Source organism: Podarcis liolepis (genome assembly GCF_965112155.1).
Source record: "Podarcis liolepis genome assembly, chromosome: W".
Lineage (NCBI taxonomy): Eukaryota > Metazoa > Chordata > Lepidosauria > Squamata > Lacertidae > Podarcis > Podarcis liolepis.
The window spans coordinates 15,527,695-15,544,643 of NC_139568.1; the positions used below are offsets into that span (position 1 = coordinate 15,527,695).

General features: G+C 52.7%; 1 long non-coding RNA gene across 1 annotated transcript in view; it reads right to left on the reverse strand.

The window, feature by feature from the left end:
• LOC310697712 overlaps positions 1-16,949 on the reverse strand; it is a 1,172,922-nt gene that overhangs the window by 558,429 nt on the left and 597,544 nt on the right. The window lies entirely within an intron of this gene.

Below are 16,949 nucleotides of genomic sequence, written 5' to 3' on the forward strand. Positions count from 1 at the left end.
ACATTTTTGTCAAGTCTGCACAAACCCTTGTAGAAAAGCAGCCTTGTAAATCTGTAAATGTGGTACTAGCTGATGGAACAGTGCATGAGTCAGCTGGAAAGGGTAGTGTGAATATCAACTGTTTAAGTACCAAGTTTACCAATGTTTTATGTGTACCAAGTTTAGAAAATAATTTGCTTTCAGTTACAAGTCTTGTTAAGCAGGGATTTAAAGTAACCTTTTCTGGTTCAGGCTGTAGAATAGAGAAAGCTGGAAAAGTGGTTACAGCGTCGCTACAAAATGGTTTGTTTGTTTTGAAAGACCAGCTAGTAAGTGAGTCTGGGGCATGTGTTAAAGCCTATAATAGAGCCTTGCATGATGAGTGTCAGCATCTGTGGCATCGTCGTTTGGGGCATGCCAATTTCCGCAGTATTGCGAAAATGCCTGAATTAAGCAAGGGAATTAAAATGAAAAAATGTTCAGTTTTTCTAGACTGCAATACCTGCAAGGAGTCTAAAAGTAAGTGAGGGTCTTATCCTGAAAGTACTAGAATAAGCAAGAGGCCATTTGCTTTAATACATTCAGACCTTTGTGGGCCATTTGCAGAGTCTGAGGGAGGAGCAAAGTTTTTTTTTATTCTTGTGGATGATTATAGCCGGTATACTTGGGTATATCTGTTAAAATATAAAAGTGAAACTGGTCAACTGATTAAGAATTGGGTCAACTATATAGAAAGGCAGTTTCCCTACAAAATTACCCAGTTGCAAAGTGACCGTGGAGGCGAGTTCATGTCTGAAGCCCTCCAAGTTTGGTTGAAAAAGCGTGGTATTAGTCACCGTAAATCGTGCCCTTTTTCGCCTGAAGAAAATTCAGTTGCAGAACGCAAGATAAGATCTTTACAAACAATGCTAGATTCAATGCTATGTGATTCTGGCCTATCCAGGAAGTATTGGGGGGAAGGAATTCTGTGTGCTAACTACATACAGAACAGATTGTTTCATTCTACCATTAACAACACCCCTCATTTTTTGCTTTATGGAAAAAAAACCCTTTTTGGACCATGTTAAAACTCTTGGTTGCTGGGCTTGGGTTCACATCCCAAAAGGACAGAGAAGGAAAGGAGAGCTCAAGGCAAAGAAACTTAGGTTTGTTGGCTATCAAACTTGGTCAAAGGGGTATCGTTTTGCACTAGGGCGTGGCAGAGTTGTAATATCAAGACATGCAGAGTTTTGTGAGCAAGATGGTTGGGTTCGTTTACATGGAAATTCAGAAGTTGTGTTATCTTCTGATGATACAGATAAATTTGTGAAATCTGAGGAAGAAAAGCCACAAATTAAAGAAGGTTCTGAAAGTGACAGTGATGAGGATTCAGGGGATGAGGATCCCAGTACACAATCTCCTAAAGCTGAACCAATTTCTCCTGAGCAGGATGAATCAGAAGGGGAAGATAGTTCAGAGGGGGAGAGTGTTCAAGTTAGAAGGTCACAAAGAAGCAATAAGGGGGTACCTCCAGAAAGGTTTACTATACAAAAGGTTAAAACTGTTGATGTGAAAAAGGAACCTCGTGATTATGAGGAAGTTTTAAAGTTACCACACCAGGAAATAGTAAGATGGAAAAATGCAATGAAAGCAGAAATGAAATCCTTAGCAGAACACAATGTCTTTACCATTGAGCCATTGCCAGAAGGAAAAAAGGCAGTGGGCTGTAGATGGGTGTATAAAATAAAACACTTGGCAGATGGTGATGTTAAGTACAAAGCCAGACTGGTAGCACAAGGCTTTACTCAAAGAAAAGGTGAAAGCTTGGATGAAACTTTTTCTCCTACTGCAAGGAGTGAAAGTGTACGTTTATTGCTAGCTCTTGCAGCACAACGTGGGTTTAAGGTAAACCATTTTGATATTGAAACAGCTTATCTTAACGCAAATCTGCAAGAAGAGATTTTTATGAATCAAGCGCCAGGTTTTGAGGCAGGAGAACAGAATTCTGTATATAGGCTGAACAAAGCAATTTATGGGCTCAAACAGTCAGCTAGAAATTGGAACGAGTGTCTTGATAATGCTTTAAAAAATCTTGGTTTTAAAAGAAGCTTAGCTGATACAGTGGTGCCTCGCAAGACAAAATTAATTCGTTCCGCAAGTCTCTTCGTCTTGCGGTTTTTTCGTCTTGCGATGCACGGTTTCCCATAGGAATGCATTGAAAATCAATTAATGCGTTCCTAGGGAAACCGCCTTCAGACCAGGTCCGGGGACAGTCTGTCCCCGGACCTCTTCTGAAGGCTGGGGGGGGGGACAAGGGCTTTTCTTCCCACCCCCAGCATTTTAAAAAACCCTGGGACAGCGGAGGACTTCTCCGCTGTCCGGGGCGATCTTAAAATGCTGGCGGGCGGCATTTTAAAATCGCCCCGGACAGCGGAGGACTTCTCCGCTGTCTGGGGCGATTTAAAAGCCCCTGGGAAGGCAGGCAGGGGGGACAAAGACTTTCGCCCCTTGCCCGCCTTCAGAAGGTGTTCCCGCCCCCTGCCCCGCTTCGGAACAGCTTTCCGAAGTGGGGCGGCTGGGGCAGGTGTCCCGCCCCCCCCCCGCTTCGGAACAGCTTTCCGAAGTGGGGCGGCTGGGGCAGGTGTCCCCGCCCCCCCGCCCCGCTTCGGAACAGCTTTCCGAAGTGGGGCGGCTGGGGCAGGTGTCCCCGCCCCCCTCCCCGCTTCGGAACAGCTTTCCGAAGAGGGGCGGCTGGGGCAGGTGTCCCCGCCCCCCCTCCCCGCTTCGGAACAGCTTTCCGAAGTGGGGCGGCTGGGGCAGGTGTCCCCGCCCCCCCTCCCCGCTTCGGAACAGCTTTCCGAAGTGGGGCGGCTGGGGCAGGTGTCCCCGCCCCCCCTTCGGAACAGCGTTTTAAAATGCTGGGGGTCGGGAGCGAAGCGCTGCCGACCCCCAGCATTTTAAAATCTCCCCGTGTCCCGGGAAGATTTTAAAATGCTGGGGGTCGGGCTGCCATCTTGGAGAACAAGTCCACCACCACTAGCACTGCCGTCTTGCCCCTCGAGCTGGGCAGATCCGTGACAAAGTCCAGGGCCACTCTCTCCCACGGTTCAAACAGGGTTTGCAGCGGTTCCAGCAGTCCCGCCGGCGGTCTGTGTACTGGTTTGGCCCTTTGGCAGGTGTCGCACCTCGCCACGTAGTCCGCGACCTCCCCTCTCATTCTGGGCCACCAGAAGTCCCTGGCGACTAATTCTATCGTCTTCTCTGTGCCAAAGTGCCCGGCAGTGGGTGCGTCGTGCAGCTGCTGCAGTACCTTGGCGCGAAGATCGTCCCCCGGCACGTAGATGGCCCCTTTACGGAGGAGTAATCCATTGCGAACTTGGAACTCGCCGGTCGCCACCGTGCCCCTTTGCGCCTCTGCCATCTTGGCTCGCGCGAAGGTGTCATCCTGCAGCGCTCTCCTCACCGCATCCAGGTCAACTGTCGCCGAAGCGCACGCCCACACCGTCGGTGCGAAGATGTGCATGGCAGCCGCTGGCGTCGCCTCCTCCAGGTACTGTGGTTTACGGGATAGGGCATCCGCCATGACGTTGGTGTCCCCCGGGACATACTCTATTCGGAAGTCGAAGTTCGCAAAGAATTCGGCCCAACGTATCTGCCTCTGGTTCAGGAACTGCGCCGTGCGCCAGTGCTCCAGATTCTTGTGGTCCGTGCAGACCTGCACCGTGTGCTTGGCGCCGATCAGGAAGTGCCTCCACGCCTTGAAAGCAGCATGAATGGCAAGCAACTCCCTGTCCCAGATGGTGTAGTTCTGTTCAGACTTGCTGAGCTTCCTGGAGTAAAACGCTCCCGGCCTCCAGGCCCCCTTCGGGTCTTGCTGCAACAGGACTGCTCCCACGGCTCTGTCCGAAGCGTCCGTCTCCACCCTCATAGGCCTGCTGGGGTTGACATGCAACAGCTGCTCTTCCGACGCGAAGAGACGCTTGAGTGCCTGAAAAGACTGCTCCGCCTGCTCCGTCGAGATGAACTTCTTCTTGGAACTGAGCGTGTCTGTGATGGCCGCTGTTTGCATAGCGAACCCCTTGATAAACTTGCGATAGAAGTTCGCAAAGCCAACAAACCGCTGGACCTCCTTCCGGTTGCGCGGGCTCTTCCAGTCCAACACGGCACGAACCTTGGCGCTGTCCATGGCGAGCCCCTTGTCTGACAACCTGTAGCCCAGGAAATCCTCCTCCGTCACGTCGAACTGGCACTTTTCCAGCTTGGCGTAAAGCCTATGCTGCTGTAGTCTGCTCAGCACCTCCTTGACGTGTCTGTCGTGATCCTGCTGCGATTCAGAAAATATCAGGATGTCATCCAAGAAGCAGACGCACGTCTTGTAGAGGAGCCCCGCCAGCACGTGATGCATGAAAGCTTGAAAACAGTGGGAGCCATTTTGCAATCCAAAAGGCATAACTCTGTATTCGTAGGTGCCCAGGGGCGTGAACATGGCTGTCTTCCACTCATCACCCTCCCGCATGCGAATGAGGTTGTACGCCCCACGCAGGTCCAACTTGGTGAACACGCGGCCCTTGCGTACCGTCGCGAGGAGGTCGTCGATCCTGGGCATGGGGAAGTCCGATGGCTTGGTCACACTGTTCAAGATCCGGTAGTCCACTACAAGTCTTTTTTGGGGCGTGTCCTTCTTCTTAACAAAGAATACAGGACTGCCTCCCACCGCCTTGGACTCTCGGATGAAGCCGCGCTCCAAATTATGATCTATGAACTCCTTGAGTTCCTGTAGTTCGTCCTCAGACATGGAATACAGCTTCCCTTTGGGCAGCGCCACCCCTGGCAGCAGGTCAATCTTGCAGTCATATGATCTGTGGGGGGGTAGCTTATCCGCTTCCTTCTCGCAGAAGACCTCCAAAAATCCCGCGTATTTGTGGGGGATTGCTTGCAGCGTCCCCAGCTGCAGCTGCGCTTCCTCCTCCTCTCCCTCCTGCCGGGGCAGAATGCAGTGTTCAGCGCAGTATGATGAGCCAAAGACTAGCTGCCGCTGGTACCAAGCCAACGTCGGACTGTGTCTGTCCAGCCAACTCATGCCCAAGACAATAGGCGTGTCCGACAGTCTGGTGACATTAAAACTGATGATTTCCCTGTGATTTCCAAGTCGCATCACCATTGGTGGCGTTTGCTTCACCACCTGCCCCCCTAGCAGCTCCCTGCCATCCACCGTGACGACCTGCAGGGGCAGCGTGGCAGGCAGCAGCTGTATAGCGTGTTTATCGACAAAGTCCTGCCCTATAAAGTCCGCATTGCTTCCTGAGTCAATGGTGATTGGCACGTCCATGGTGAGTCCATTGGGTAGCTGGAGCGATGCGGTGAGCCTCACCACTGGTTTGGGTGGGAAGGGGTCTGTGGGCTGCAAAATCTCTGGGGACTGCTTCACTGACACGTCTGGCTGGGCCCCAGTGCCTCTCTCTCCAGCCAGACTCCGTCGTTTCCCTGCTGTGGTTCCCCTTGCTGAGTTGCTGCAGTTACCATTGCTGAGGCTGCAGTGTGCTTGTGGAGCCTCTGGGGACACTCTTTCGCCATGTGCTGCGGACTTTCGCAGATGTAACACTTCCTGTTCCCTCTAGGAGGCTTCGCCTTGACTGCTCCCGGTGCTGTGGCTCTGGTTGCTGACTGAGCCCTGGCACCGCCAACCTCCATCGGTTCCGCTCCCCCTCCTGGCGGAGGCGTGGATTGCGCACGCGCAGCTTCCCTGGGAACGAAGGAGAACCCTCTCGCTGGTTCGCGCCCTCCACGTCCTTCGTCCCTGCTCCATGGACGTTCCTCCAGCCGCACTCCCACCGCCAGCGCCCTCTGAACGACCTCCTGCGTGGTCCGGGGTCTCTCCCCCCTTGCAATTTCGTCTTTAACCGCACTGTTCAAGCCTTCCCAAAATAGATCTCTGACTGGAGCTGAATCTCTGTCCCATTCCAAGGCACTGACTAATGCAAAAAAGCGGGCATGGTACTGTCTTACGCTGGCCCTCCCTTGCTTCAGCCCATGCACCTCCTTCCGGGCAAGATCCACGTCTATGCTAGATAAAAAGCAGCCATCCATCGCTTTAATAAAGGCATCCGCGGTTTGGAGCGCTGGATCCTTATCTCTCCACAAATTGCGCAGCCATGCTTTAGCATCTCCATGCAAATGGGACATGATAAATCCCACCTTCTCTTGCTCATCTCTAAAGTCTTTGTCCAGCAGTTGCAGTGCACACTGTACATCTGCTCTAAAGTTGGGGTACAGTTGTAAATTCCCATCGAAGTGAGAGACTAGACCGCCTGTTCTTCTCCCCAACCCAATCCCCTCCGGTTTGGGTGTCAGTTGCCCTTGCTTCGTAAGCACTTCCAACCTGACCTGGAGATCCCTGTAGGCGGCAGCTGCGTCCTCCTCTCTCTTCCTGGATGCAAGTATTTCGGCATTCAGACGTGCCACTGCTTCTCTGAGTTCTCCTATCTGCTGTTCGGCCGTCATCTTGTCTGCCGTTCGTGAGCTGAGTCGTAGGCACCCTCCTTCTCCTCTGTCCGCGAGGCTGTAGATGCCCACAACGTGGGACGGAGCTTACTGTCAGAGCTGCTTCCAGATCCTAGCTCACAGAGGATCACGCTAGCCAGCGGTCACTTGTAAAAGTCTTTTATTGAGTTACAGTTTCCATTCTCAAGCTGCTGCGCGCAGCTCTACGTCTTAAGGGTTAGACCGGCGAAGCTCCGTCTGAGTCTCCGCCCCCTGTACACCAACTTAATACCCTAGCCTTACTCCACCTGTTCCGCCTGACTGTTCTTCTCTGGGTCCCTCTGCCCCCCGAGGTCTCTTCCTTCCGGGATTCTTCTGACGCTGACCCCCCTGACCCTCCTGTCTCCTTGCGCCGGGCTTTAGGACCTGGCTCCCTTTCCGGGCTGCTTACTGCGCCACCTTCCTGTGCATTTGAACTTGGCGCGTGCGCCCAACCTTTCACTTTCCGTCTGACCGTTTCTTCGCTCCCCGATGGAGGTGTGGCCACTCCTGACTCGTGCCCTCCCTCCTGTTGTGAGCTGCCAGCGCTTGATACCTGGCGCCCTTCCTCTCCCCTGCTCTCTATTGGTGATGCTGGTCCCGATTTCCAACTGCTCCCCTCTGAGCCCCCTCTGGCCCTTTCTTCCTGGGGTGTCCCCCTAGGCTCCCCCCTTGCCCTGGCCACTGGTGCTCCTTTCTGTGAATCTTCTGATTCACTGGAAAGACTCGGAGATCTCGGGTCGTCGTCATCACTCATCTTTTCTTCTGCCTCCTCCCCCTCGCTCTCTGTTTCCTCCCTTGCCCTTGCCTCTGCTCCTGAACCCCTGACACATGGTAACAACCTAATGATTTGGTTTTTGTTTCAACTTACCATATACCATAATTGGTAGGGAAGGTAAATGTCACAGAAGTCCCCCTTTTTAAAGCAGAGGGTTTCATACTTATGAATATCCTATTGCAGCAGCTGGGTAACAATTTTTCTTTTCAGTTTCCTAGTCTCAAACTCAACAAAGTTGCCAAATGACACCAGTACCTCAATTACTGTTTCTGCACTTTCTTTTGAGAGAATCACATTTCCCACAGTGGCATTATTCCCTGTGTTTGTGGTGTTTATTATGTTAAAAATCCATTTACACTTTGTTCAAGACTGCTTTCAACCATTTTTAAGGTGGCTTCTAATGCCTGTTTAGTTCTTTTGCATATTTCTTGTAGGACTCCTGTCCAAAAGGGTTGGATTTTGGGGCAATCCCACTACATGTGGAGGTATGTGCCTGTAGAGCTGCAGCCTCTCCAGCCTTTTGGTGAGGTTCCTGGGTGTAACAGCACTGATTTCTGTGGGGTTAGGTACCATCTATAAGTAAGTTCCCTTCTTTTAGCTAAGATTTATTTAAAGGGAGGTTTAGACCACATTTTAGTCTATTGGGTAGGGTTTATTTAGCAGCCTAGGTCGTGCTCCCATATTTTTTTTTATTGTGTTTTATTGTGCAGGATTCTGGAGCAGTATCTTGTATACTGTGGATACCATCTTCTAGCCATGTCCCTCTGCTGTCAGGCGAAGATTTTAGAATGTGTTCAAGGGCCTTGTGCTGGACCCGGGGGGGGGGGGTTACCGAGAGGCGTGGTCAAAGTCCGGTCCTGGGTTGAGGGTCTAGAGGCTGTCCACCAAGGGCGAAGCAGGGTCCAAAGCAGGAAACCGGGTGTGGTCAGGAACTCCGGAAGAACAGGTCTGGGTGCTGGCAGAAACAGGTTTCCAACGACGTTGCTCCCGCAACCTGGGACCGGGCTGACTGGCCTTTATCTTCTCTGAGGCCAGGGGCAGTCCCGGCCCACAGTTGACCCGCCTCTCCTGGCCTTAAGGCGAGCACTCCTCCTGAGAGAACCCAGTTCCCTCCGCCTCTCTGCCCTGAGCCTCTGCAGCTCAGGAGAGGCTGGAGGGTTACTGGACCCAGGGGGAGGCTCACCTTCCCCTGACAGGGCTGGGAGAGGCGCATCTGTAGGCAATGGGTCCTCAATCACCTCCGGAGCCAGAGTGGATTCATCTGGTGTCTGCTCCTGAGGATCCGGCACAGGTGCAGGCGCTTCAGATTCAAGGCCCTGCCCCGGCTCAGCCGGCCCTGGAGGCGGGGACTCCTGTGCAGGCTGGGATTCCTCTGGTTCAGCCTCTGAATCAGACTCCCAGGCCATCACACCATCCCCCCTCCCAGGCCCCCCCTCAACCGAGGGTCTGGACCCGGCTTGCTGGGGTACGCCACATGGAAATCACGGAGGCAGGCAGGCGTGTGGACGTTGGCTGCTGGTTCCCAGGAACGGTCCTCAGGTCCATACCCCTTCCAGTCTATGAGATACTGCAGCTTTCCTTCAGTATCAGGAGTCCAGAATGTGTTCCACCTCGTATCGGGCTCCCCCTGAACCAAAACTGGCTGCGGTCGGGGATGGTTCGGGTGGAACTCATTGGGCGGGGCCACTGGACTCAGAAGGGACCTGTGGAATACCGGGTGAACCTTCAGGGTTGCAGGCAACTGGATACGAAATGCCACAGGTGAGACCTGGTCCACGATGGGAAACGGGCCAGTGAAGCGGGCGTCCAGCTTCCGCAAAGGCCGAGAGGGTTGGAGGTGACGAGTGGAGAGCCATACCAGGTCACCGACGTGGAGTTCCAGCCCCACATGGTGGTGGCGGTCGGCCTGGGCCTTGTATGCCTCCTTGGCCTGGCGCAGTTGCTCCATCAATAGTTGTTGCTGAGACTGGAGCTCCTGAAGCCACTCTGTCACTGCAGGGACTGTGGATGCCGGCAGCACATCCGGGAACAACCGCGGATGGTAACCGTAACTGGCCTGGAACGGGGTCTGCTGGGTGGACGCATTCACCGTGTTGTTGTAAGCGAACTCCACCAACGGTAGGTGGTCGACCCAGTCATCCTACTGGTAGCTGCAGTAACACTGGAGGTACTGCTCCAGCACCACGTTTGCCCGTTCCGTCTGGCCATCGGTCTGTGGGTGGTAGGCTGACGATAGACAGACCTCTGTCCCGAGGGTCTGATGCAACGCTTGCCAGAACCGGGATGTGAACCGAACGCCCCGGTCGGACACCACACGCTCAGGTAGGCCATGCAGGCGGAAGACATGCTGAAGGTATAGCTGAGCGGTTTCCTTAGCTGTGGGTACGGATGGGCAGGGGACACAGGGCACCATCTTAGTGAAATGGTCGGAGAAAACCAGGAGGAACGTACAGCCACGGGATGGGGGTAAGTCCACCACAAAGTCCAGAGAAATCGGACTTCCGGGTTGGTGCCTCCGGCAATGGCTGAATTCCTCTGATCGGGAGGAATTTGCCCCGTGGGAATTTGGGTCTGTACCGCCACGGCGAAGGCGGAGACCCGTAAAAATCACAGGCGGGAGAAGCCTGTGAACGTGGGATTCGGCGGGCACCTTTTGCACCTCCTCTACTCGCGGGGAAACCTGGTTTCGGGGATCCGGAGCGATGTGGGGTGAGTGGCGCGGTGCTTCGAATTGTCTGCTTCTTCCACGGAGCAAAGCCGCATAGCTGTTGTCAGAGAGCGCTGACTTTTTCCTGTGGACAATTTGATTTTAAAGTAATTACCCGTGAGTAGAGCTGAAGCGGGAGAATTGGATTTTTAAATGTTTAATCTGGCATCAAAACTGGGAGGTTCAATACAGGAAGTCCGCCTCCCCCTTTTGTAAATAAACTGAAGCAAGGAGGCTGCAAGCTAAAGTCTTGGAAAGCCTTTTGTAAAAGACTAAATTTCCATCGGTAAAGAACTAACCCCCCCCCCTTTTGGAGACAGGAGAAGAGGGGGGAAGTGGTGGACTGAATATGCCTGTAGGAGAGAGTTAAGAGAGTTAAAATACCGCCGCTCTGACCCTGGAAACGGGCTGCTAGCAGGATTGATGTTTTTTGGAACGTCCATTGACAGTGTTTAGAACATTCATTGACAGGTAGTTAAACAAGAGAATACATTGTTTCTACTGTCTCTGGTTGTTTTCAAAAAAAAAAGGAGGAAAGTAACTGAAAATTGAAACTAACTTTGGATTATTGAAACTGTGTTTAAAAGAGGACATACTGACCGATACAAATAGAAACTGTTTTCCCCTAGTGGAAGCTTTTGAAATTGGTTACTTTACAGGAGCTGGGCTAGGGGAATTTCCAGCTGCAAGATAAAAAAGTGTGAGACTTTGGAATTGACCTTGAATCTCTTAAGTGTTGTGGCAAACGGAAAGGAAAACAGACGGGATGTCGATAGAAGAGGCCTTAGTGGCTGCATTATTGAAAATAAACGATTCGCTGGAACAACTTCACAAGAAAACAGACGTGATAAATGTGAAAATGGATGCTGCAAATATTGAAATTGATTTAATCGTAGAAAGTTTAAATAACTTGGGACAAAAGGTGAATACCAATTCAGAAACCACCCAGAAACTGACACAGGAATCTACTCTGATACGGCAAACTGCAGATGAAGTCAGGAAAAAAACCCTTGCTGCTGAATCTAAAGCAATACAAAGAGTCCCATCCATACAAACTGATGAACATAAGCTGACATTCGTTATGATTGAACTTAAAGAAGAATAGATGAATTTGAGGACCAGAGCCCTATCTGAACTGGAAAAGGAAAGCTTGACAGAGTTTCAGGAGGCGACAGGACTAACATCAGTTGAGAAAGAGATGTATTTGGGGGTTAGTATGACCGCCAAAAATGTGAATCTGTTTAAGGATAACTGTGAAGGATGTTGGATTGAAGAGAAGGGGGATTTGGAAATATGGACAAATCAGAAGTTGTTACTGTTGGGCCGATTACTGTGGTGGGGATGAAGGCTGTGTTGCTGGGGATGTTGCTTTTGTTTCAAACTTTTGCAAGCTTTGGATGGGATGGATTGTTTCAGGAGGTGACAGAGGGATGTTTTTGGAGTTGTTTGGCAGGGCAGGAAGCCTCGAGTAAAACTTAAGATATTGATGGATGCCAAAGAAGGAGGTGGACCTGCCCTGCCAGACCTTTAAATTTCGTTGTGAACCATCTGCTTTTTGCTGGTTGAGAGAATGGCTGCTTCATGAAAACACGGAAGTGTTGGACAATGGCAGACGAAGTTGATGGACTATATGGAATTGGCGGAAATGACTGGCAAGATCCGAGACCAGGGAGAAGAGTCGGTGGAAGAAGATTGGAAAAGTTTAAAGACTATTTATAGAAATATTGTAAAATTAAGGAAGGTTAGAAAAATGTTGGAATGAAGTTATATGGCTTTAGTAGAAATGTCATAAGGAATTAAGTATAAATAGATTAATAGGAAATTAAAGGAAAAATAAGGCAAGAATGTGTTAAGATAATTATAGGATAGAAAACAGAGTAAGATGGAAAGCAATTGCTGAAACAATTAATAGAAGTGGAATACAAAAAGGGAGGTGTGAGGAGGTCACTGGAAATAAGTGAATGAAATATAAGATATTGAAAATGGTTGAGGTGTTTTTAAATTGTTTTTGTTGGTTTTTGCTTTGTTTTGTTAGCCTATGTAGAGTTTTTGTATTGTATTTGTATTGTTTTTTCTCTTCTTTTTTGTTTGTAGTGTTGTGTTGAAAATGTTGAAAAAGTAATAAATATCATTAAAAAAAACAAAAACAAAGTCCAGCGAAACTGTGTGCCAAGGACCTGGTGGGACTGGCAACGGCTGAAGTAGGCCGGGGGGTCGCCCAGCAGGGCCCTTGGCCCGCCGGCAGACATCACAACCAGCGACGTAGCGAGCCACGTCAGCCTTCAGGCAGGGCCACCAAAACTCGCAGTTTACCAGATGGGTCATCCGATACTGCCCGAAGTGTCCTGCCGCTGGGGCATCGTGGGTCATCCAGAGGATCTCAGCCTGCAGTGGCCCTGGCGGGATGTACAGACGACCGTGGTGCAGCAGTAGGCCCTGGTGCAATACCAGCCCCGGATACTGAGGGCATGACCCTTCGGCCAGTTCCCAGAGTCGTTCTTGAGCCCAAGCGTTGACCCGCTGCTGTTCCCGCACCCGAGCTTGCAGTGGCTAAGCCTCCTGAGTGGCCAGGAACGCAGCCGGTGGTAGGATCGTGGTTGGTGCTGCTTGCTGTACCGTGTCTGTGATGTCTTCGGGTTTCCGGGACAGGGCATCCGCCTTCTGGTTTTGGGAGCTAGGGATGTAGTGGATCCGGAACTGGAATCGGGAGAAGAACAACGCCCACCGGATCTGCCTTTGGTTCAGCTTGCGGGTGGTCTGAAGGTACTCCAGGTTCCGGTGGTCAGTTCTCACCTCCACCAGGTGTCGTGCCCCCTCAAGATGGCGGTGCCAGACCTCAAAGGCCACCTTGATGGCCAGTAGTTCCCGCTCCCACACAGTATAGTTATGCTCCGCCGGAAGGAGCTGGTGGGAATAGAAGGCACAGGGTAACAGTGGCGCATCAGGTCCGTGCTGCTGGGACAAGACAGCACCAAGAGCCGTGCTGGAGGCGTCGGTCTCCACCACAAAGGGTCGAGAGGGATCAGGATGCTGCAAAATCGGCACACTCTGAAAACAGGCTTTCAACCCCTGAACCGCCTCCTCTGCCTCCTCGTCCCAGGAAAATGGTGTCTTGGGGCACAGCAGTCGGGTCAACGGGGTGATGCGAAGAGCATAGTCTGCAATGAAAGTCTGGTAATAGTTGGCGAACCCCAGGAACCGCTGTAGATCCTTGCGGTTCCGAGGTGCCGCCCATTCCCGAACCGCTGCCACCTTCCCAGGATCCATCTGCAGCCCATCTGGAGAGAGTCGGTGACCAAGGAAGTCCACTGACCGCTGATGGAACTCGCACTTGCTGAGCTTCGCATACAGGCAGTGCTCCCGCAAGCGCTGCAGCACGGTCCGGACATGACCCTCGTGGCGAGCCGGGTCACGGGAGAAAATCAGAATGTCATCTAAGTACACCACCACTTACTTGTCTAGCAAGTCCTGGAACACGTGGTTGATGTACCGTTGGAACACAGCAGGCGCGTTGCACAATCCGAAGGGCATAACCAGGTATTCGAACTGCCCATACCGGGTCCCGAATGCTGTCTTCCACTCATCCCTGGCTCGGATCCGAATTAAATTGTGTGCCCCCCGGAGGTCTAGCTTCGTGAACACCTGCGCCCCTTGCACCCGCTTCAGCAACTCCGAGATAAGGGGCAAGGGGATGGTAATCTTGTTCATGGCAAGGACGAAGCTCCCCACACTTCTTAACAAAGAGCACTGGTGCAGCGGTGGGCGAGGTAGAAGGCCGAATAAAACCACGCTCCAGGTTCTTGCGCAGGAAGTCCTGCAAAGCTTCGCGCTCTGGCTCTGTAAGAGAGTATAAGCGACTCACCGGCAGGGGCGCTCCGGGCTGGAGGTCTATGCTGCAGTCAAAAGACCGATGCGGCGGCAGCTGGTCTGCCCCCCGTTCCTCAAACACATCTTGGTAGTCCTGGTAAGCAGCGGGGAGCGCTGACGCAGCCTCCCCCGTGGGGGTGCAGCCGCTAGCATCTCGGACCGAGCATGGGGACATGGGTCTGGGAAGCACACAGCTCGTTTGACCCAGTCGATCTGAACATTGTATGACTCCAGCCAGTCCATCCCGAGCACCAGGGGGAACCGGGGCATGGAGGCAATGTCCAAAGTTCGCACCTCCCGGTGCTGCTGGAGACACAGGACCAAGGGCTGGGTCTCCCGAGTAACGGCACCCGAACGCAGGAGCCATCCGTCAATTGCCTCCACCTGTACCGGTTCTGGCTTGTCCTGAAGTGGCACCTGATGATCGGCGGCAAAGGCAGCGTCCATATAGGAGCGGGTTGCCCCCGAATCTACCAGAGCGTGGGTGAGAATCCAGGGCCCACCTGGAGGGTATAAACGCACCGGGACCATGAGGTGTCACAATTCCACTGGTGAGGGCCCCTCTTGCATGGTTTGGGACCCCAGGTTGCCAGGGCCTTCCGCTACCGGGGTTGGTGGTTTTCCTGCAGCTGGCATCTTCTCGGGACAGGATCGGGCGTAATGTCCACTCCCACCGCAGTAAAGACACAGGTTCCCCTCCCGACGCCGCGTCTTCTCTGAGCGGGAGAGGCGAGGTCACGCTGCCCTGAGCTGCGTTGGCTCGTCCGGCAACTCGGCTGTGGCCGTGGACCTGCTGGTAAGGGTCGGAGCCAGAAGCCGGGAGTGCTGGCGGTCCCGGGTCTGGCGACGGTCCTCCAACCAATCGTCTATCTGCAGGCTCTGTTGAATGAGGGAGTCCAGCGTGGTGGGACGATCCATCATGGCCAGCTGGTCCAGTATCTCATCCGAAAGCTCCTCGAGATACTGGTCAAGCAGTGCAGAGTCATTCCAGGACAAGTCCTGCGCCAACAGCCGAAATTCTGTGGCATAGGCGACGGCTGTGGACTTGTCCTGTCTCAACTGACGAATCGCCCGATTGGCTTGGCTCCCCTTCAGAGGGTTGCCAAACGCAGTCTCCAAGTGGTTACAAAACCCCACATAGTCTGTCAGCAAAGGAGAGTCTTGCCGGAGCAATGGCAAAGCCCACTTGGCCGCCTGGTCCTTCAGCAAGCTGATCAAGAAGTGCACCTTGGTGCGATCGTCAGGAAAATTCTGGGCTTGCCCCTGAATATACAGCTTGGCCTGGGCGAGGAACATGGGAAAGCTGGCCGGGGACCCATAAAATTTCTCTGGTAGGGCCACTGGGTACTTGCCAGAAGCTGGGGCGTCGGCCCCAGGAGCTGGTAAGGTGTCCAACCGCTGCTGAAGCACCATAACCACATTGCTGAGCTGCTGAACGATGTGAGTCAAGGCCTGGTTCTCCTGGGCCAATGCCACCAACGCAGCTGCCTAGTCGGCCATGGCTTCTGGCTCTTCCCGAACGCACCCCAACGAAGGGGGAGTGGGGGTGTGGCGGGAGCAAACTGTGCTGGACCCGGGGGGGGGGGTTACCGAGAGGCGTGGTCAAAGTCCGGTCCTGGGTCAAGGGTCTGGAGACTGTCCACCAAGGGCGAAGCGGGGTCCAAAGCAGGAAGCCGGGCGTGGTCAGGAACTCCGGAAGAACAGGTCTGGGTGCTGGCAGAAACAGGTTTCCCACGACGTTGCTCCTGCAACCTGGGACCGGGCTGACTGGCCTTTATCTTCTCTGAGGCCAGGGGCGGTCCCGGCCCACAGGTGACCCGCCTCTCCTGGCCTTAAGGCGAGCACTCCTCCTGAGAGAACCCAGTTCCCTCCGCCTCTCTGCCCTAAGCCTCTGCAGCTCAGGAGAGGCTGGAGGGTTACTGGTCCCAGGGGGAGGCTCACCTTCCCCTGACAGGGCTGGGAGAGGCGCACTTGTAGGCAATGGGTCCTCAATCACCTCCGGAGCCAGAGTGGATTCATCTGGTGTCTGCTCCTGAGGATCCGGCACAGGTGCAGGCGCTTCAGATTCAAGGCCCTGCCCCGGCTCAGCCGGCCCTGGAGGCGGGGACTCCTGTTCAGGCTGGGATTCCTCTGGTTCAGCCTCTGAATCAGACTCCCATGCCATCACATAGACAAAGCTACTGTTAGGTGGATTTGTAATTGGTTGACGGGCCGAACCCAAAGAGTGCTCATCAGTGGCTCCTCTTCATCCTGGAAAGAAATGACTATTGGGGTTCCACAAGGTTTTGTCCTGGGCGTAGTGCTATTCAATACTTTTATAAATGATTTGGATGATGGAATAGAGGGCATGCTAATCAAATTTGCAAATGACACCAAACTGGGAGGGGTTGCAAATACCCCAGAGGACAGGGTCAGAATTCAAAATGACCGGAATAGCCTAGAAAGCTCTGGGCGAACACCAACAAAATGGAGTTCAATAAGGAGAAAGGTAAGGTACTACACCTGGGTAGAAAAATGTAATGAACAGGTGGGGGGGCACTTGGCTTGAGAACAGTTCCGGTCGATCGCGCAAGCGGGCGCAAGCGGGATTCATCTCTCCAGAGAGAATCCGGCTTTCCAGAGGGAAAGGGGGGATTGCTAGGGCGCTGCAACCCCCTAAAATACTCCTGGAGGGAGATCCAGGAGGCAGGATCCCGGCAGAGTAGTTTTTGCGGTCTCTCCGTCGTCAGGTAACCTCTTTTGAGGTGAAGAGAACGGCGGGTATTGAGACGCTGGCACCACGGGAGGCCATTGTCTACCCTCGGAGAGCGCAGCCCCAGGCTTGCACGCCACAGCGATTGATTCTCAAAGATTACGAAACCCGAATTTAATTGGAAATATCTATCGGAATAAGAAGAAGATTTGGACTGATTCGGAAGCAGCAAGGTTCAAAAAGGAGGTCCTCGTCTAAAGTTTAATTTATATGCAAGACTACCCACAGAGCGGAAGGAATAGTGAGTTACCTCAAATGGGAAATATTTTTTATTATTTATAACTGACATTTACTTAATTAAAGAACGTGGATTGGAGTTGGGAAGAGGTAAAACCTGAGTAAGAACCTTTATTTGTCTTTTTGGTGGA